A 14,337-nucleotide genomic window follows, 5' to 3' on the forward strand; every position below is an offset into this window, starting at 1 on the left:
GCTGCCCCCCCCCCAGCTGTTATAATCCCGTTAGGATCAGCTTTCGTCCCTCCGTTCCTTATCACAATCACCTTTAGATGGAAGACAAGAAACCCAATCACTTTGGTTAACTAGGTCACTAAGAGCTGTATCATTCCTTTGCTCCTATTTGGAAGGCACAATTAAAGCCTCGACTAATTAGTATTAAAGTAATCTTAATTAACTAACTGAAGTTACCACTAATCAAGAGAATGGGACCTCTGAGAGACCATGGGTCATTTTCTAGTCAGTACACAATATAATTTAATATACACACATACTCCTATGAATGCATTAATTTTTTTTAAATTACAGCAAATTGTTGGGAGTTTTTTTTAAAGATTTTTTAAATTATATTTTTGATAATCTTTACATAGTTAATTGGGGTAAAAAGGTTCAAGAGCTATAGGAAAGAGGGTAAGACTATTATTTCCATATTGTTTCCTTCATGTTTAAAGAGGGGTATTAAGAGAGAAGGCCCACCCAATTTCCCACCCTCCCCAGGTCCTGGATGTAGGGTATGCTCTGAGGTTCTTGCTCAAGTGGTTTTGATAGTTCACCAGTTATGAATTGCTGCCAATCTTGCCACTCCAAGCACTATGAGGTCCTTGAAGAATCCACAGATTGACATAGTCCATTATAGAGTCTCCGTTTGCCCTGTATTTCGCTGCCAACACATAGTTGAGATGGTTGATTGACCTGTTCTGTCTTCTCTCTTTTCTTGGTTAGGGTACTGAGGCCAGCATTTTGATTGGGGAGATCTCCAAAAAAACTTTGTCTGAGGTGTTCTCAAACCAGATACTTGTATGTACTAGCAGGTACAGGGCCCAGCTCAGTCCATGGCCCCGATTAGCTGGTGGTTGTGATCGCTGGGTTGGTTCTGTTTTCACTGGAACCAATGGCTGTTGCAATCCAGCCTGGTTCTGCCCAGCACATGCTCGGCCCTTGCATAGATCAGGGGAAGCTGCAGCCTAGTTGGAGCGACCCTCACAAAGGACTGGGCTAAGAGGACATAAACTTACATATGTACTACTTAGTGTTTGCCATGATTCTGAAACAAGGAGGGAGTTTGTATGCTGTTTACTAGCTCTGCATCATTAGCAATCCCGTGGTAATTTTATCAAAGGAATGTAGAAGATTTCATGCCTGATTTCCACATTACAGATGGTCACTAATCATCTATTTGAGTTAGCTGCATCACTTCACCTCTCTTGACCCGTCTTCTCATCTGTGAACAAGGCCAATGTATGTCCCAAATTGAACATGTTTTGTTTTCCAATAATCTGTTTCAATTCTTAAGTCTTTTTTCCAAATTTAAACCACGAGATGTCCAATTTTTAATGCAAAGAATCAGTTATTTTTATATGCAAACACTCATAATTCTGGAGAATTTTAATCTCACAGTCACAAAGATATCCTAATGAGTTGCCTGTGGCAACTGCTTTCCAGAATACCAGAGAGGATTTGTCTATATACTCATCTCACTTGCTTCTGTTAACTAAAGTATAATGCTTCAGTTCTGCAATGCAAGTTGCTTCTCATCCACTATTTCTCGTTAAAATGAATGGCACTTTCAGGGCCGATGCAGCAAAGTAAGCTAATCTTCTACCTGAGGTGCTGGCAGCTTATATATATATATATATATAAAAAATCATTTCTAATGCTAGCTGCTCCACTTCTGATCCAGCTCCATGCTAATGACCTGGTAATTCAGCAGAAATGGCTCAAGTGTTTGGGCCTCGGCATGCATGTGAGAAACCTGGAAGACGCTCTTGTCACCTGGCTTTGGACCAGCTCATCTCTTGCTACCGTAGTCATTTGGGGAGTGAACCAGCAGAAGGAAGATAACCCTGTCTTTCTTCCTCTCTCTCCATATCTCCAATTTTCAAATAAAAATAAATAACAAAATATGAAAGACTTTTGAAGTCCATTTCCTCAGTGTAAGCAAACATTTTGGTGCTAGCACGGACCTAAAAAAAGAGTAAATTTAATCAGTTTCTTAAGATTTCTCAGATGTGCCCTGTACAGACTCGCACACCAGTATTATTTTTCTCCTTGAAAATTATCTGTTGTGATTCCAACACTTCCAAAGGAGTAATATTTAACACCAGGATGAATGCTTCAAGGAGGCTACAAAATCTGTCCTAAACAGGTTGAAGAACAAGTTAACTTTCCTTTAGACTGGGATGGTTTGAAAGAATTCTGAAAAAGCCTTGGGCTGGAAATGCCTTTGGGCAACCCTTCCAGGGACTGTTCAGTTCCAAGTGCAGGGAGCATCAACTGCTGTTTATCCTCTGACAGCCATAAATAATACCAGAGGAACACATCCTTTCTTAGAAAACAGACTAAATACATTATTCAAGTTTCTCTTTCATGTTTTAGTGTTTGTCATCTATTCATAGGAAATTAATGATTGTAAAATAATGAGTGATTAAATGACCAGGCAAATTAAAATGGCTACTTTTTTTTTCTTTTTGATGATAATTAGAGTTGACCAGGGTGAGACAATTGCTTTCAAATTTTCCCCACTCTTCCTCCTGTATCTGGGAGAAAAGCAGAAATTATGGAAGAAGCCACACCCAGCCTCCTCACCACCCCAGTACCCAGGGATTGGGAACGGCTAACCAATGCCATCCTGGGGTTCCTGCTTCGAGGGTTCCATTTGAGTAGTTTTGATAGTTGTGAAATGCTGTCAGTCTTGCCAAGGATGAGGAATCTTTCCAAGGTCCTCCTGCTGACACAGTCCACCCCAGAATTTCCATTCACCCAGATATTTGTCTGGGCTAGTTGAGCAATTTGTTCTGCTCTTCTTCCTCTGCTATGGTACCAGCTGTCCTCTGTAGGCCCCAATGGGCTGCCATATCCTCCATGTGCATCTGGGCATGCCATCCACTTAGCCACTTAGGAGGTCTAGTTCTGATACATGCACTGCAGGGTCAGACCACAGGTCCAAAGATTCTCCCCATGGTTGGAGTTTTGAGTCCAGTGGTTCAGTTGGGAGGATCCCCACAGAATTTGTGTGTGCTTGCCAGTAGAATGCCCAGCTCAGTTAATCACCCACCAAGCCTGAATGTTGCAGCCATCTGGGGAGTCAATCAGTATAAGGAATATCTCTCTTGCTTAGATAGATAGATAGATAGATAGATAGATAGATAGATAGATAATTATTTGTAACATATTTTTGTTCCACCAATGCGTGTACACACAGAATGAACTCAGTCTGCCCTAAATGCTGAAAAGTTAGCATTAAATTGTTGAGAAGATAGTTACTCTAACTTCTCTATGAAAACATGCAAATAACTTTATTAACAATTGGAATTTAACAAACAGAAATGGCATGATACTATCCCATATTGTATCTTAAAAGGCTAATGTTTCTGAGAGTTAGGTTAGATATGAACTTTAACCAAAATTCATACATTTAGGAAGCAAGCAGACTCATTAACAGCCTTTTTTCGCCCTGCGATATTTCACACATCCAGCCATCTGTGGCACATACACAGAAACAGAGATCCTTAGATTGTAGATAAAACTTGTTTTTTTCTTGTTGCCAATGCAACAGATTATAAATGGAGAGACCAGGGATCAGAGGAGTGAGGTCACAAGGGCAATGATGCTCAGTCTTACTAGAATCCCCACCACATTTGTTCAGTTCTGCAGCGCTGATGCTCTTGAGTGACTTAATTCATTCTTGCATGCCTCTTAGTCATAATGCGTGACTGAAACATCATTATCCAAGATCTAGAGACATTACCAGCAAAATGTGTGCTTGAAGTCTTGCAAACTATCTGACCCATAGCCTTTACTGTGCAATTTAAATCCAGAAAACAGGGACTACTGCATTTGTTTCAACAAGGGCACTGCACTATGGGCAGGACATAGGTTGAGAATCTCTTTGGTGACATCTGCGTGTCACCTTTACAACAGGAGCAGAATGTGAGGTAACAGGAAGGGCATTCCACCAATACAGGCTGTGCTGAATCACCTGATGCCGTGGGACACTGATCTGACAGTCTGCAATAGGGCAGTTGTCCAGGTGATATGCATCCCTGACAGGGATCCAGGTGAACGTCTCATCCAAATTTTGAACACTGAAAAATCTCAAATTGATCTATGGGCACCAAACACTCCATCTCAGCTTCCTGCAGGATCCTGTGGTTCAGGCACGCCACATCAGGGTAAGTGACAGAAACCCACATCCTGCCCGGATTGACAGCTGCATGCTCTAATTCAATCAAGGTGCACAAGAGTTGCACTGGCGTTGAACTATCAAAACTGCTTGAGCAGGACCCTCGGAGAGCGCTTCATGTTGGGAATCTGGGATGGGTGGGAGGCTGGGTGGGGCTTTTCCCTTTGTTTCTCCCCTGACCCTAGATACAGGGAAAAAATGATAATATTCGTGTGGAAACTTTCACCCTGTAGCTCTTGACCCTTTGTGCCCTAATCAACTAAGATTATTAAAAAATAATTTTTTTAAAAAGTTGCACTGGCATTCCTGGAGTGTGATAATAAAGTGCAGGGAATGTTTGTACAGGCAAAGTTTGCAAGTGAAAGCTCCAGGTTTCCAGACATCAAATTTTCAGAACTATAGGAGCTGAGTGTTCCAACTGAGCCCATGAGTCTCCATTCTGCTTTCTTTGGTTTTCTCAACCCTGAGACCAGTTGTGCTCCTGGAACTTCAGCTTCTGTTCATCCTCTGAATCTCCTCATGCTAGACAATCCAGGGCACTCTAGTTCCCATAACAGACCCAGAAGCACTCAGAGAGCAATAGTACCAGTTAAAAATATTCATTAGTCCAGAATCCCACACAAATGTGAAATACAGGCCCATGAACTCCTCCATAAAATACAAAGCTAAACACAAATGGACAGGAAGCTGAGAAAAACATATCTGTTTTCTAAAACAAAGCAACACATTTTACTGTAACTCCCTTCCGCTCTTTAATCTGCCTCACTCTTTCTGTGTAGAATGCAAGCATGATGCCTACAAGGGCAGTAGCCAACACTTGAACCAAAGGGAAGCTCCACCACATGCCAATGAGGGCAGAAAGCTGACCACTGGTGGTACCCCAGAGCTATCTCTTTCCTCTGACTGCCTGGCCCTACATTCTTTTCCCACATGAGAAAAACTGACTTCTTTATAATTATATATACAAAGTCATGTTTCTATTGAAGGCAACCAAACATGTATCTAAATTATAGGGAGCACCGAGAATTCACACATTAAAAACAAATATATAGACAGATTTAGTCATATACATATGCAAAAGGTCATATGTTCTGTGATAAATAAAACCTTACCTGTTTAAGTAATAATAATAATCAAATAAGATGTAGAAGACTAAAAGGAAAGAGGCAATGGGGGTGAAATGAAGCTCAAGCACTGCCTTAACTTTGGACACATGCACTTTTAAAGAAATACTTGATTTTACTTCAAATCATGTATGAATACAATATATATCACACATTATTTAGGAAATTTATTTTGGTTTGTATTACAAATATTTTTACCATCACCAATACATTTTACAAGCTAAAGTACCAAGCTAGTAGGATCAAAGATTAGGCCTGATCTTCATATGGAGAAATTAGTTTCACCTTGTAGCAGTACCTATTTTGAAAAGGACACTATTGGGTAATCCGTGAGGTCATTCGTCAATAAGTGTTTATTGGTTGCTTAACAGAATCCAAGGAGTTTGTAAGAATCTAAAAATAAATGATTCAATGCTGCTGTTATGTCTCCGTTATCTTGAAGCTAGCAAGTATGAAAAAGAATTAATTATAATGTAATTCATCTAACATGCTCTGCTACACAAATCGAGGAACAAATCCAAACATCCAGGGGGCGCAATCATGACTCCTACGAATCATGAATATCAGCCAACACACCAACAGATGAAAGCTAGATATTTAGGAAAAGATCCTGGACAAATATCAAACATCTAAAATTAGCTCTTATGGGCTTCAATTGCCATTGTGCAAACAACTCAAGGTACAGGACAAAAGTGTCAACTCCATTAAAATCATAAACAGTTACTACTGGTAATTGAAGACAGTTGCTACGTAAAGAATGGAGAAAAAGTGTGATTGTGGCCAAAAGAGGGTTCCAGGTCAAAGGTGGAATGACTTCGATAACTTCAGTAGATGGATGTGATTATGCGGTGAGGTGCAAGGGACTGCAGAAGATGAATACACCAAAAAGAATGGTAAGCTAATGGAACAAACTCTCAGAACAAGAGAAAGCACTTAGTCTTTTAAAAAATATAACTATAGGATTAGTGTGAATAGATAGAAAACACTAATCTTTAATGGAAGAAAGAGGAGGAATAAAACAAGAGTGAATGTGGTATTACACAGAGGAGGGATTGATACTAAGTTGAATTGTGTCCCCCAAAATAGATGATTGAACCCTAGCACTCTCCCACTCAATGTGACCTTTTAGAAAGTAGACTTTTGCAGGAATAATTATTCAAGATGATAACATACATTAATCTAATACAACTGGAGTTCTTAGAGAAAGACAGAAATTTGGACATGGGCACACTCAGCAATGACAGCAATGTGTTAACTGTGGCAGGAAAAAGTTTCAATAGTTTCAGATGCAGCAAGGACCTGCTGACACACTGAGTTCAGCCTTCTGGATTCCAGAATTGGGACACAACAAATACCAACTGCAACTCTGCTAAAACAGCCTTAGGACACAAGTATCTGAACATTGCTGGAAAAAAAATTTTTTACACTGTGGCCTTTATCTTACTGATGGTATTAAGAGACTAGCACAAAGGCTATAACAGGATGTGGGGTAGGTTGAACTGCAGTGAAATTCCTAGCTTATAGAAGTGGAAGTCAAACATGAAAATATAAAAATGGACTATTTAATACAACTGTATTTGACAATTAAGACAGAAAAAGAAGGCTAAATATCTATGAACAGAATTGTATGTCCCCTTGATCTAAAAATGGTATTAAGAGATTGTTCATAATAAAGATAAAAGGAAGAATGAAAGAAAAAGAAGGAAGAAAAATAGGAAGGAGTAAGAACAAGACAGAAGGAAGTAAGAAACAAAGAATGGGACCCAGTGCGATAGCGTAATGGTTAACATCCTCGCCCTGTACGTGCAGGATCCTATATGGTCACCGTTCTAACCCCAGTGGCCCTGCTTCCCATCCAGCTCCCTGCTTATGGCCTGGGAAAGCAGTCAAAGATGGCCCAAAGCCTTGGGACCCTGCACCCATGTGGGAGACCTGGAAGAGCTCCTGACTCCTGGCTTCGGATCGGCATAGCATCGGCTGTTGTGCTCACTTGGGGAGCGAATCATCGGACAGAAGATCTTCCTCTCTGTCTCTCCTCCTCTCTGTATATCCAACTTTCCAATAAAAATAAATAAAATCTTAAAAAAAGAATGAAAGAAGAGGTGAAAGGAAGAGAGGGAGGGAAATATCTAAAGCAGAAATGTTACGTGTACATTTAGCTGTTAACAAATTTTACACAGTGAAAATATGATTTTTAAATAGGACAATTCAGTACATGTTATTTCCAACTATTAGCACTTTGTCAAAAACATTTTGATAGATATTTATACATGCAAATAAATATATATATATATATCTAGAGATTGATATTTCTATTAGGATTGCAGATTTCTTATCTATATGATGTCCTTACTTTCCAAATTATGCTGTGAATACATAGTCTTAAATATTTAGAACTCTATTTTGAAAGTATTCCAACAATTGAAATTTGATAACTCAAATATAACATGTACAGTTGTCGAAAAAGTCCTATTTATCAACTCTTTGGGAATCACAAATAGTTTCTACAACAGAAATCAGAAGAGCTATGTTTAAAAAACAGAAAGGATAAATAAAAGCAAAGGGACCAGAGAAGAGAATTGCTTACCTGAGACCCTTAAGTAATATGAGACATACAAAGTATCAGCAACACTGAGAAATGAGTTACATTGAGAAACTAAAATAGGCATGAAAAAAGTTAGACTCTCGGCAATGGTTAGAGCGTTTCATATTTGGTGGTAAATCATGTTTGTGCTTTATTTTTAAATTTAAAGGCTCACAGCTTATTTTATGCCTTGTAAGCCTTGTTTTAACTTGTCTGGTCTGAACAAGTGATGTTTTGACTACCATTTTCACTGCTCCTTATAAGAGCACACCTGAGTGTCATGACAGGTAGGGACTGCAGGTGGCAGCCTTACCTGCCGAAGGGACCTTTCAACTGACAGCAAATGGCCACAACAGCCTCGCAAGCTAGGGTAGGGATTCAGTAACAAAGGCAAATCTCTTCCCACAGAAGCCTTGTCAGTATTAGGAATGTGTGCTCATTTCCTAGTTTTTCTGTTTTGCTGACAGGTCTATAGTCAGGGACTAAAATTGAAGCTGGAATCCTTGTTGGCTTTAGTATATGCAGGTTTCAGGCTTTGAATTTTTATGCCATGTCTAACAAAACAATGTCCAAAAGCTTCCTGAAATTCCATGGACTTTGTTCATCACTCAAAGCTAAGATTGCTATTGTGGAAGGGATAATCTCTCGGATCCAGGAGGCTCACCCGTGGTCTCATCAGAGTTACTCCCAGCACATGGTTTCAGGCTAGTTCTGAGCATGTTATTCACATAATCCCTGGCAATGATTTTAGATTCAGATTCCAGAGACCAAATCTAAATGCAAGGTTCAAATAGCTTATCGACTTTCTCCTCCCTGAGTGGAACAATCCACTCAGGTAAGAGTTGTCCATTAAGCCAGCGCTCCTTCTCTTATATTTCTGGCTGACTTCCTTTAATACAGTTCACCTTTACCATGTCTTTCCTTAGAAATCTATTCCATTTGTTAAATAGTACAAAATTCCATCATGTCTCCATATTCAATCAAACTATTGATTCTTTCCTTGTAAACTTTTCAGTACCTTTCTAGTTTTCCCTTCTCCAGCCTCCCCACGTATTTTTGTTATGACATGGAATAGCAGTACCAGCCTTTTCGGTGTGCAGTTTCAGCTGCTTACATTCATACTGTGAAATTTTCACCTGCACTTTTGAAAGTATGTCTCACTTGGATTTCAGATCCTGGCCCTCTAGGAATCCTGCTGCCTATTTGCAGGCTCCTATTTCTACTGATTCTCCCCAAGACTTAGTTTTGTACTATGACTACTATTAGCACGTTATTTCCTTGAACTTATTAAAAGCAACATTTCCAAAAACTGCACTTAAGATAACTCACTTCTTAGTATTTCTGTTTTTTTTTTCAAAATGTGTTTTTGAAATTAGGATTAAAGTACAGTTTAAGCAGGACGCTGCAAAATTTTAACACATATGCAAAACATAAAGACATCATACTGGACAATTAACTTTGCTGTTTTCTTTTCTTTCCTTTATGCTTGGAACCTGCAGCTCCTCTTTCCCAGTTGTTTACTCAGAATATAACACTCCACCTTGAGACACAGCCACCCCACTATGCTGTAACATGAGAAGCTGTTCTGTTCACCCTCCTGCATTTGGTACCAATTTGCTTCCATCTCTGCTACCTCTATCCTATCCCTACTCTTTTAGTCGATATTTTAAATTCAGATCAGATATATTGTTATTATTTTAAGTTCTGCATTTACCTTTCAGCACCTGTGGTATCCTTCTACTTTTTACTTACTCATAACATTTAATGATTAAAAACTCCATTCATTTTGCTACAAATATCAAAAATTTAATTTCAAAATACCATTCCATTATATATGTATATCACATTATTTTTATTCATTCATCTTCTCATGGATAGCTAGGTTGATTCCACTTACTGTCTTTGTGACTATTTTTGTAATGAACGTAAATACAGATATGTATTTCATATACTGATTTTTTAGATAAAAATATACAAAAGTGGGACAGCTGAATCACATGGTAGATCTATTTTTGGAAAATCAACATATTGGCCTATATTATATTATATTATATTATATTATATTATATTATATTATATTATATTATATTATATTATATCATATCACATCATATCATATCATATCATATCTATAATAATATGCATTCTTATGGATAGTGTATATAGATCTCCTTTTCCACATCTTTGTCAAGATGTGTTGTTTTGGCTTTTTTGTTTTATTTTGTTTTTGTCTTTTTGATAATGTATATTCTAACTAGAATGAGATGATACTTTTCTGATCGTGGTTATGACCATTATTTTCATATATCTATTTGTCTTTCTTCTTCTGAGAAATGCCTACTGAGATCTTTTACCCAATTCTTCACTGTATTGCTTTTTGGGATCTCAGTGACATTTTATGATCCAAAAGCATCCAAACATCTTCCCTTGTTTTAATATCTTTGTTATATATATAGTTCTATTTGATATATACAGCATTTGTGCACTTGTCTTACTTGTCCTTCATAGCTCTTTTTCCCCTTTTATTGTTGTCAAGTGTGAGTTCTGATATCCACCTTGGTATTTAGAAAATGTTCTTCTCTTAGCTAAGAGGTTCTTCAGGAGAGTACAACTGATGATGGGCAGACAATCCCTTTTAATGCAAAAAGTTCTGCATTCCTGGCTAAAGCTCTCTAAACAAGCTCTCCCAAGCCAGTACTGAAACAGAGTGTGCTGCTGGTTAGATGATTGCTCTTGGCAGTGGGCTCAGATGTCCTAACCAAGCATCACCTGCTACTTGCTCCTGCTTGCTGCTCTCTAGAGCTCTAGGACAAGTTGAGAAACATTGTTAAAAAAAAAAAAAAGTCACAAGCTCTAGGCCTGCTGCTGAAAAGGGGGAAACAAAAGGCTCTAGAAAAGAAAACAAAAAAAACTTACACAGAGATGTTCAGAAACCTGCCTGACCTGAAACAAGAAGCCTCTCAGAGGCCAAGAGGAAGCAGCTCTAGAAACCGAGAAGACATCAGTAGATAACATGCTTCCACAGGAGCCTGGGAATCAGTGCCGCTGAGATGGGGAAGAAATGAGAATGTGCGGGTGAAGTGGAGGACAGTTTTCTGTGAAAGGAATCAAAATTAGAGCACAAATTGGGGTGGGACGCCACGTAAGAGGTTTTGTTTAATAGAAATAACAAAGTATAGAAAAGCACATTGAAAAATGAAATAAAAAGATAAATTCGCTTTTTGATGAAAGCTTTGAAATCCCTGCACGATCTTTGTATGACACACAGATCCCATGAATTTTCTGAAATATCCTTGCATGTGTGATATCAGATGCTCCCTCAGAAAGCGATGCCTTCCATTTCTCGGCAGCACATGAAACACATGACAAAAGTTAACAAAAAGAATAATTTCCACAAAAGGAATATATGAATCTTCACAACCATAATGCCATTTTCAGAATCCAAGATTCAGCAAGAATAGGATGTAGACAACAGAATATCCTAAGAAAGCAGAAGCAGATTAGTGTGTGAACAGAAGAAGTCGGGGCATTGTCTTCATCTTCTTGGTGGGCTCAGTAGAGGAATGTGAACCAGACAAAGCACAGATTTGTAGAATATTTTCAGGAACAATGAAATTCTCAGATGTTTTATTTCAGTGCTCTCACTTTCTATAATGAAATGAGATAATAAATCCCTATTTGTGTCTGAGTATTCTAAAATAGCTTTTAAGAATAGAAAAATCTGACAGTTGCTGAGGAAAAAGGAAGGAAGAAACATGAAAATAGTTGAATATTTCCAATCTTGTATTTATCTACTCAGGCTATGTATAAATGGTGCTATGATTGAAAAAGAAGTTAAGAAATTTCCTTTAAAAAATGCTTTGTGGAGAAAACTGGCATTTATTCCTCAGTAATTTTTTAAAGTAATTTATTTATTTATTCTCTATTATTTGTAACTTCTGAGAACAATAGTGGCTGATCCTTCATCCAGTATGGGCAAGACCCCGGATCACAGCACTCAACCAAATGGATTCCACTGGAAACACAAAGTGCTCCTGTCCCTAAAAGGACCTTACAGTTTTCATAAACTAAAATCATTGTGAAGGACACAAACGTGTTACCAAGGAATGCAGAATATTTTAAAAATTACATCTATACTCACCATGTAGACACATGTAGACATTTTCTTGTTGCTTTCTAGTTGTTTTATCTTAAAAATATAACACCATAACAATTTGTCTAGCATTTACACTGCATTCAGTGCTGAGTGACCTAGAAGTGATCTAAAGCATGGAGAAGAATCTGCACAGCATATACGCAACTCTTAGACCATGCTGGGTAAAGACATTGGATATGTATGGGTTTCATTATTTTCACGGTGTCCTTGAACAAACTCCTGAAAATACTGTGATATAATTATGCTGTAAACAGACAGATACACACCCCAAAGTTACCTCATTTATGACAGAATATAAGAGTTCAGACAATTTTTCCTCTTTTTTACCTCCATGTGCTCTACATTTTTGTACAAAATGGTGTTGAACAATTGAACACATTAATCTGTTTTTGAGAAACAACTTGCTGTGCTCTCATGTGTTTCAATGATTGTCTACTTCATGTGTCTTGGTTTACCTCCCCCCCACCTCAATCAAATTCTCACCTATTACACTTGTGTGTAGCATAATACATTACACTACGACATTTGGTTTCCTAAGAAACTAATGAACAGCCAACAGAACAATTAGTACTGTTGCAAGCCATTATATAAATGGTATACGTTTACTACGATCTAGTCATCAGACATGATCAGAAAGGATAACTATACAGGCACAGAAAGAATAATGCTTGACAGGAGCTGGAAGAAAGGCACAATAGGAAGTGGCAGCGATGAAAATATAAACAAAGAAAGTTGAAAGGGGAATAGATAAAGAAACTGCTGTATATCTACTCTATGAAATACTATATAGCCATTTTAAAAGAAATGAGATTCTACCATTTGCAACAAAATGGTCCCAACCAAAGACCATGATGCTCAGTGAAATGACCCAATCACAAAAGGACAAATATATGTTCCTTCAAATATTAGACAACCTTCATGCAAAATACAAAGCAAGTAGTAACATAGGTGAACAAGTATATGCATACATTCTAATAGATGAACTATATAGTGGAGGCTAGCATACTTGGAAGTGAAGATATATTGCAATAGGTATCTCTACTCCAATTTAAAGGAGGACTCCTAATCATTTAAATATACTTTGACACTATAATACCAGCCTTGGTATCTTTCTCTATTCCTTGCGCAGGGGCCATGCTAATCTTTTCTGTACTGTTCCAACTTTAGGATCTGTGCTGCTGAAGCAAGCACTTCTCTCTTCCTACAATATCATGATGCAGTTAAATATCAGGATGTTAAACTTGTAACTGTTCATAAAGCACTATACAACTAGACCACTGTAATAGTATAAGGAGGAAACAGTGGAAATGCAGAAGGACAAAGGGGTGAGGAAGGGGGGAATCCCTATACCTGCAGGACTGTGTCATGCACTAATAACAATGAAAAAAATTTAAAGAATTCTGTGATAAGTAATTATATCCAAGTAAAAGCTCTCATTTAAATGAAGACTATCTGGGCTGTCTATTGTGCTTCAGAGTTAAGTTTTCACATGGTAGGGCTCGCATCCATATTGGAGTGAATCCCACATCTGCTTCCAATCCCATCTTATGCTAATGTGCACCCTAAAAGGCAGATGACTCAAGTGCTTGGGTATCTGCCAACCACTGGGAGAGTCAGAGGCAGCTCTGGACTCCTGGCTTCAGCCTAAACCAGTCTCAGCTATTACAGCTTCTCTCCTCTCTCTCTCTTTCTCTCTCTCTCTCTCTCTCTTTCATTCTGCTCTCACACTTCCTTTCAAATAAATAAATCAATTAGCTTTTAAAAAAAGGATTGTGATAGAAATCAAGGTGATTAAATAGCATGCTTGACAGTGTTTGGTATATAGTTAAACAATAAACATTAGCTAATACCATTCCAGATTGTTTGAAGTTATGAATACTTCTGTGTCAATAGTAACTAAAAGGACAACTGGGCCAACTTGCTTTTGTGGAGACAAGTGCTCACAAAATATGCTATGGGATCCTATTTTCCATTGTAGGGCAGCAGCTGTGTAATCCCCCTTCCTGGAGCTCGTCAAAGTGGAGCAACATCTTTATGTGGAAGGTAAAGCAAGGGTCACTCCACAGACCTGGGACATTTCCTGTCCTGTGTTGGTCATCAATATGCAAAAACTCTCCAGGGCCCCATTGCTGCAACAGAGAAGGACAGGTTCCACCAATGCTAATATTGATGACAAGAAATCTCAAATTAGGAGGAAAGTTCCAACCAAATACTAGATGCTTCCCAATGTGATAAACATTGGTTTTGCTACAAGGGATGGAGGTGG

General features: G+C 38.3%; 1 non-coding gene and 1 pseudogene across 1 annotated transcript; both read right to left on the minus strand.

Annotated features, from left to right (window-relative positions):
* Nucleotides 1–3,459: 3,459 nt before the first annotated feature.
* On the minus strand, nt 3,460–4,240 carry LOC121168697 (annotated as a pseudogene).
* Nucleotides 4,241–13,154: 8,914 nt separating this feature from the next.
* LOC121168900 lies at nt 13,155–13,262 on the minus strand. Its single transcript, XR_005885769.1, has one exon. It is a non-coding gene; the product is annotated as a U6 spliceosomal RNA (small nuclear RNA).
* Between the last annotated feature and the right edge of the window lie 1,075 nt (nt 13,263–14,337).

The sequence above is a fragment of the Ochotona curzoniae genome, unplaced genomic scaffold (assembly GCF_017591425.1).
Source record: "Ochotona curzoniae isolate NIBS_2020 unplaced genomic scaffold, NIBS_Ocur_1.0 scaffold_1037, whole genome shotgun sequence".
Classification (NCBI taxonomy): Eukaryota; Metazoa; Chordata; class Mammalia; order Lagomorpha; family Ochotonidae; genus Ochotona; species Ochotona curzoniae.